Source organism: Nannospalax galili, unplaced genomic scaffold (genome assembly GCF_000622305.1).
Source record: "Nannospalax galili isolate Female #2095 unplaced genomic scaffold, S.galili_v1.0 scaffold952, whole genome shotgun sequence".
Classification (NCBI taxonomy): Eukaryota; Metazoa; Chordata; class Mammalia; order Rodentia; family Spalacidae; genus Nannospalax; species Nannospalax galili.
Genome location: NW_008331504.1, coordinates 150,336 through 158,865, shown reverse-complemented (window position 1 = coordinate 158,865; position 8,530 = coordinate 150,336).

The window sequence follows — 8,530 nt, the reverse complement described above, 5'->3', positions numbered from 1 at the left end:
GGGAGTGGGGGTGTGGGTGGGAGGAGTTGGGGGGGGTGGCTCAGGGCGCCCGGGGCGTGGCCCCAAACGCTTTCTGGAGGATCTTCCTTGGAACCCTGGGTCGCGGGGATGCTTCTCTGTGACCGCCAGGGGGCGCTCGGTCCATGTCACGGCGGGCGTGGAGCTGCATTGGCACGAATAAGCCATACATAATACAGAGAGATGATGACAGTGCATAACACATGAAGGAAGGGCTGTCCTTGTGGCTCATGATGATTCACCTCTTTGCCTTTGTAACGATCCCACACAGAATCCGATCACAATTGCAGTAGCCACGAACTGACTCTGTTCACCGTGTGGGTGGCAATGTCCCGGAAAACTTGTGCCCTGCAAACTTGAGAAGTCGTTTAGCGCAAAGATCATCTGAGGCTTTTCTACAAAGAAGAAAACCATTTGGCTGTGGTTAGCAGAGTGGCCCAGTGGTAAGCGTGCTGGGCCCATAACCTGGAGGTCAATGGATGGAAACCATCCTCTGTTGTAGCTTTTGCACACGCCCCAGCTGGGGGCCTCCTCTACTTACAGTAGCTGCCCTACACTCACACTGTGATTCCCTTCCTCCCTCTAGTCCAGGAAAAGAATCACCTGGAAAAATTCACTCAGTTGAGATTCTGGTAGCTCACATAGGACCTCACTGGGAATGAGATACCACCTCCATGATTATTTCTGTTACATCTGACATTCCCTTCTTTATTAATGATTCTCTTTTTCTTACATTATTTGACAAAAATATAACAACTTTATTGTCCTCAACTTCCACTTCTTTTTTTGTTGCTGCCAAAATATTCTTTTGGGTTCCTAGTGGACAGGTGCATGTTAAGGACCTCATAAATACACTGAGGACAATCATATGGCTCCTCCTTAATGTGACCATGTACAAATTATAAGTAAAGAAAAAACATTGTGTTGATACTGACAGGGTTCAGATCCAGGCAACCCCAGAGCTAGAAACCATAAGGCCCCTAAGAGGAGCTGAGTCAATCAACTCCCAGCCACCTGCAAGTTAACAAAAGCAGCTCTGGGAAATTAATGACCAGTGTATTGTGATCACCAGAGCATGCTCCACAGACTGACAAACAGGTTTCCCAAGCCTTTAGCTGCAATTAATTCCTGGAACCCTGTAATTGTAGAAAACATGCTTTACATTAGATGTTTTCCTCGATAAGTTTCACCAGGTACAGACCCCACACCCTCCCTGAGCAAGCAGCCCCCAAAACAGTCCCAAAGAGCAGAAAAGTATTCTTTTTCCGCATTCTTCCCTTTTATAAGCTGCCCCTCTGTAGCCATCGGGCTGCTGGTTCTTCCTCACACCCAAGTTGAGGACCAGCCCCACCAAACCTAATTAAACCTTGGCTTTGCCAGAGTCTTCTTTGTTCTGTTTCACGGCGATCCTGACCCCTGCCACCTTTTTATCTAACAGATGCCATTTACATTTCTTTTGTACAGCTCAGCCTGGATTTTTTGACTTCATACAAACAGAATGGATTCAGCTCTCAAATGAATACCAAGAGATACTTAGAAATACACAGTTGTGTCAGTGTTGGTTGTCTTAGCTGCTTCTCCTGAATCTAAGACCTCAGTTGCAATCCCTTCTCCTGACCTTCGTGAGCACTGCACGACTGGGTGCGCATTCAGACAATGCATCCATACACATAAAATAAATTTTAAAAAAGAAAAATAAATAGGGGCTGGAGCTGGAGAGATGGTTCAGTGGTTAAGAGCACTGACTGCTCTTGCAGAGGACCTGGTTCCATACCTAGCATCCACATGACGGCTACAAACCATCCTTAACTCTAGTTCCAGGAGAATCCAAAGCCCTCTTCTGACATCCTCAGCACTGCACAACATGGGTGCACTCACATACATGTAGGCAATACACTGGTATACATAAAATAAAAATAAATAAAATATTTTTAAAAATAGGGGCCTGGAGAGATGGCTTAGTGGTTAAGAGCACTGAATGCTCTTTCAGAGGACCCAGTTTCAATTCCCAGTACCCACATGGAGGCTACAAACCCTCCTTAACTCCAGTTCAGGGGGAATTTGATGCCCTCTTCTGACCTCCGCAGCACTGCAGGACACAGGTACATTCACATATGTGTGGCAATACACTCATACATATAAAATAATATTTAAAAAGAATATTCTTGCTATATTTCAATTTGCATAATCATGTTGAAGTGTCTATTCAGAAGGGGAAATAGAGTCTATTCCCTTCAGGCCTGTTCTGGGAATCTACAAATCTAATAAAAATGCCTATGTCTAGAGCAAAATGTGTGTATATTTGTGACTTACAAGTTTGAAAACTATATTCAAAAAGTGAAAATCTGAACATTTTTCATTTAAAACTTATGTACAAGGGTATATACAAATGTTTAGCAACAATAATCACACAACACAATTGCAGGGACTAGAAGATTACAAATGAGAGCGATACTCCCTCCCCACGTGACAGGGAGAAACAGAGACAAAGGGACCTGAGGCCACTTCTGAGACCTCCCCCGCTCCGGGGTGCTGCTTCCTGAAATCCAACATCATATCCTTACCTTTTGTTTTTTTGTTTATTATTTTTATTTTATGTGTGTATGTAAGTGCACCTATGTCATACAATGCCCACAGAGATCAGAAAGGGGCATGGGATCTTCTGGAACTGGAGTGATGGATGGTTGTTAGCTGCCATGTAGGTGCTGGTATTCAAAGTCAGGTCCTCTGCAAGAGCAGCCAGTGCTTGTAACTGCTGAACCATCTCTCCACCCCATTTTTATTTAAAAACAATTTAATTATGTGTTTATTTGTGTGTCTGTATGTGGCTTTGTGCTCCTGAGTACAGTGCTCACGGAGGGTGTCAGATCTCTGGGAGCTACAGGCAGTGGTGAACAAGCCATAAAGGAGCTGAGAACTGAACTCTGCAAGAGCAGCTGCTGAACCATCTCTCTACCCCCACATTCCTTTATTCTTACATTAGAATTTTATACCTTGTTTTTTTTGGGGGGGGGTCTTTTTGAGACAGGGGTCTCCCTGTAATTCCAGCTGATCTGGAACTCACTGTGTAGACCAGGCTGGCCTCAAACTCACAGAGATCCGCCTGCCTCTGCCTCCTAAGTACTGGGACTAAAGGTATGTGCCACCAGGCCGGGCCTTGAATCTCATACATTGAACTTTTCCTGGGAAGTCATAGACAAAACACGTATTCACTCTAGATGAGACACAGGCAGATGATAGACCAAAGTAAAGATTCCACCAAAGACCAACTCTGAATCAGTGAGTTTATTGGGCTTGCTTTGAGATCACAGGTCACCAGTTACAGGAGTGTGGGTGACCCCCAAACACCAAGTCCCAACCTCACAAAAGCTGCATCACAGAGTCCCTCTTGCAGTTAACCTTTCATTTCTTGTATACTCTAGCATCTCCCAAGGTCACTTGCAGCTGGTGTGGGGGTGGGGCAAGAGGGAATAATTGCTGAAATTCCAGCCTAGGGTCCTGTGAGTCTCCCTGGACTCCTGCTGCCCAGTGTTAACATCTCCTTTCTACTGCCATTACCATAGACCTAGCTATAACTGTATTGTTTGGTCATTTAGTTGCCATAGCTACCGGGTCACAATGCATTCTATTGCACCACAGCCTGTTGTGCTTGAAGGAAAAGGCCAAACTGCAATGATCAGTCCTCTGCTTCTAAAACGTACGTCTGCACTGTACTGAACCTGGGGTGAGTAATCTCCATGGAGCTCTTTCATGTTCGCAGAAACTCACAATGGATTATTGTTTCTTAGGTTTTTTCCTAGTGCGTATAGTCAGGCAATTCCTAAAAAAACTTGTTCTTTTGTAGTTAAAAGTTTTATCAAGATTTCTTTGTTGTACCAGGAAATTACATGATGAGTAGCAGGAGATTAGCATACTGAGGGTGTTGCAGATCAGCCTATAAGGCCTATTATCATGTCTAATCAAGGTCAAAGCACAGATGGTTGGGTAGCAAGAAGAGAGAAAGCTGGTAATGTTCTCCAGCATCAGGACATTCTCATATCTGGAGATTATGTAAACGGAACAGCACAAATTAAACCCAAAAAAGAACACAAAACAGCTCATCAGCCAAAGAACAGCACGAGTGGCTTTTGTTTCAGGGAAGGACTGCGGGGAGAGGCTGGTGCTGTGGATATGCCCAAACTGCCTTGTGAGGCCTGAAGAGGATGCTCACCATGTATAAACTGGTGCAAATCATGAGGGTCAGAAACAGAAAGTCCTGAATGACCATGGCACTTTGAAATAACATTTTGTTATAGTATAAAAACTGTTTTGCTTTACAGTATGTCAGAGAATACACAAGACCATCGTGGGTGGAATTGCTGGTGACCACAGTGCTGATCGTGGCCCACAGGTTGACTAGCACATTGCTTACCCAAGAATAAATCAACAAGGTCAGGATCTGTGGGGAGATTTGGGGTTTGAGCACTGCCCACTTAGAATGACTGGGACTCATAATAACGACCTGGAGTGTACTCAGGAGAGAAGAAGTAGACATACAGACACCCTGAGTCACTCTGTAAATGTAGAGAACTGCTTTACACCCAGTATCATCCAGAATGTCTCTCATTCCGAAGGACAGCATCGCGTACGGAACACCCCTGAAGATGATAATGATAGCATTGGCCAAAGTTAAGTGAAGGAGTATCACATCCAAGGGCTTCTTGTGACAGAAGTGAAAGATGGTGTGCACGTATGTAACAAATAGCCATAAGTTCCCCACAAACCCAATGCCATGTTGAAAGACAAGCAAGACTGCAAATGCCGTATTAATTGAATGTAAAATAATCATAGCTTTCACAGCTCTTCAGATTAAAGCGCCATCGGAGAAGTAGTGCATAATCCAGAGGACGGAGTGGCGGCTGGGTCTCTAGAATCATTCTGACATCTTTAGTATAAGATTCACCTGTTTGAGAATTCACAGCGTACTTGTTGGACGCAATGTATCGCTCAGTTATCTCAAGAGCAATGAGTTTTACGGAGACGTTAGGCTTCTCAGATGGTTCTACATCTGCTCTAGATCATTTTTCAGGAGTTGTCTGTTCTGTTTTAAAGATAATTGTGAATATAAGATGCAGTTTTACTTCAAAATCACATTTGTACCTTAATTTTATTTATAACTAAATATTTTGTACTTTTCATAGTGAATCCTCCATACTATAAATGGTAATGAATGCATCGATCTACTGTTTAGAATGTTCTTTACAGTACACTGCTCTCTTATGAATAATAAAATTTATAACATTTAGTTAGCAACTATTGAATAATTTCTGATATTAGAATGTTAATTGGGGGGTGCTGCAGAGATGGCTCACTGGGTAAGAGCACTGGCTGTTCTTGCAGACTGGATTCAAATCCCAGCGCCCACATGGCAGCTCACAACCATCTATAACTCAAATTCCAGGGAATCTGATACCTTCTTTTGTGCTCCTCGGGCACTGCACAACACATGTGTACTTACATACATGCAGACATAACACACACATAAAAATATATTTAAAAAATTAAAATGTTAATTTGACTTTTCTGAAGAATTTCCTGTATGTATGAAAGTTCAGTAATCAAACTTGTGCTAAGTTCATGGTTATCGTGTGCTGTGCTGGATAGCTTTAGTGTCAACTTGACACACCTGAGTTGAGGGAGCCTCAGTAGGGGGAGTGCCTCTATTGGACCGGCCTGTGGCCATGTCTGAGGGGCATCTTCTTGATGAGTGATGTGGGAGGACCCAGCCCACTGTCAGTGGTGCCACCCCTGGGCCTGTGTTGCCTAAGAAAGCAGGCTGAGCAGGAGCCAGGGGAGCAAGTCAGTGAGCAGCGTTCCTCCATGGCCTGTGCTCCAGCTCCTGCCTCCAGGTTCTTGCCCTGAGTTCCTACCATGGGCTCCATGATGAACTGAGACCTGGGAGATGTAAGACAAATAAACCCTTTCCTCCCCAAGTTGGTAGTGGTCAGAGTATTTTGTCACAGCAATGAAGAAACAAACTAGGACAGAAATTGGTACCAGGAGTGGAGTATTGCTGTGGCAGACCTGAACTTGGTGTTTTGGGGAGGACTGTGGAACTGTTTGGAACTTTGGGCTGGAAAAGCCATTGCGTGCTCAGAGTTTGTTGTTGTGGAGCTTGGAAAAGTTATGCTGAAAGAGTTGTAGACGATGGAGGCCTGGCTTGTGAAGCTTCAAAGGGAAGCAGAGACTATCGGAGCTGTTCCTATGATATTTTGAATTGAGACTCTGTGGGTTCTCGTCGGCTGGGGCTGAAGAATCAGCTGTGATTAAGAAGAGACCAGAACCTGAAGCAAAACCTTTGCTTTACTGGGACAATTGATGCTGGTTAGCTGGGGTTGAAAAATCAGCTGTAAGTAACAAGAAACCAGCATCACAGTGGTGAAATCTTCTGGGAAATATTTCCTCAGGGTCAGCACACAGAAGCTGTGGTTGAGTGGTGGGGAGAGGGGGCCTGAGCCTCCATCTCAAGCTGGAAGCAGGACTTGGTAATGTGTAAGAGTCTCCTGCATGGTCCTGGTGATGAAAGCAGGAAGGGGTCACAGAGAGCAGCTGAGGCTTGGCACTCTGAGAGGCCAGGAAAGGCCATAGGTGAAAGTGCAGCTTCAGTTGCAGTGAAGACCCCAGGATTGAAGGGGCCATCGAGAGAATCTGAGGCTTTGTACCCTGAGAGGGAATAAGAGGCCATTGGTGAAGGGGCAGCCTCAGTTTCAGCGGAGACCCCAGCTTTTTGGAGATGCTGGGACCATGGGATGACCACTAAGGACAGAAGTAAGTGTGGAATGGAGCTGGCCTGGGTCTGCAAGACGAGCTGAGTGTGCTGTGGACGGCAGAGTCAGAGAAGTGGAGCTGCCAGAACCCTCTGGAGCCCAGAAGATCGTGAGTGAATCCCAGATGTCCAGCCTCGAGCTACTTTGTGGACTTTGGTTTTAAAGTGATGTGTTTGTGTGTCAAGCTGACAAGGGGTCAATTGTGCTGGATAGCTTTAGTGTCAACTTGACACACCTGGGTTGACAGAGTGGCAACTGGGGAATTGCCTCTATTGGACCGGCCTGTGGCCATGTCTGAGGGGCCTCTTCTTGGTGAGTGATGTGGGAGGGCCCAGCCCCCAGCCCACTGTTGGGCGACCCCTGGGCAGGTGGGCCTGTGTTGCATAAGAAAGCAGGCTGAGCAGGAGCCAGGGGAGCAAGTCAGTGAGCAGCGTTCCTCCATGGCCTGTGCTCAACTGGGGAATTGCCTCTATTGGACCGGCCTGTGGCCATGTCTGAGGGGCCTCTTCTTGGTGAGTGATGTGGGAGGGCCCAGCCCCCAGCCCACTGTTGGGCGACCCCTGGGCAGGTGGGCCTGTGTTGCATAAGAAAGCAGGCTGAGCAGGAGCCAGGGGAGCAAGTCAGTGAGCAGCGTTCCTCCATGGCCTGTGCTCCAGCTCCTGCCTCCAGGTTCTTGCCCTGTATTCCTACCTTGGGCTTCCTGATGAACTGTGACCTGGGAGATGTAAGACAAATAAACCCTTTCCTCCCCAAGTTGGTAGTGGTCAGAGTATTTTGTCACAGCAATGAAGAACAAACTAGGACATGTGCTAACTTAAAGTTAATAAGAAAGTATTTAATAGCACCGAGTGTAAAAGTTGAAACTATAGGGCTTCTAGAAGAAACTACAAGACAAAAATCTTCACAATCCATAGAATGTAGAACATACGGCTGGGGTGAAAGTCGCCTGGCAGAGCCCTTGTCTAGCATGCACGAAGTCCTGGGTTTGTACTCAGACCCTGTGATCCCAGCACTTGGGGGACAGAAGCAGGAGGGTCAGCAATTCAAGGAGGCCAGATGGGCTGCACAAGACCCTGTTCCAAAAACAATGACTCAACCAAACAACCTCCCTACCACCAAAACCACCCCCAAAACCAAAAAACAAAACCCCAAACCTACATGAGTATTTAAGAGTAGTATTCGTTTATTTCTTTATTTTTATATGTATGAGTATTCTGCCTGATGAATTAAGTGCATCCGTGTTTTGCAATGCCCATGGAGGCCAGTGGGTCCCATGGAACTGGAGCTGCAGACAGTAGCTAGCCACCACAGTGGGTTCTGGGATATGAACCCGGGTCCTCTGCAAAAGCAGCCAGTGCTCTCAACCACTGAACCTGCTTTCCAGCCCCTTAGGAGTAGTATTAAGATAAATCTAGAAATAATTTTAACAGATGCCTCCCCAAAGAATATAATTTTTTTTTTTTTTAAAAGAGAGTCTCCCTGTAGCCCCAGCTAGCCTGGAACCTAGTGTAAACCAGGCTAGCCTCGATCTCAGGAAAGTCTCCCTGCCTCTGCCTCCTGAATGCTGGATAAACGCATGCACCACCGTATCCAGTAGAAATAGAAATTTTAATAGATTATGAATAAAGTAGTGATAGAGGAGATGAAGGGGCAATGAGAAGACAAAGAATCAACAGAGGAAACAGAAAAGTGCAGAGTGAGAAGTT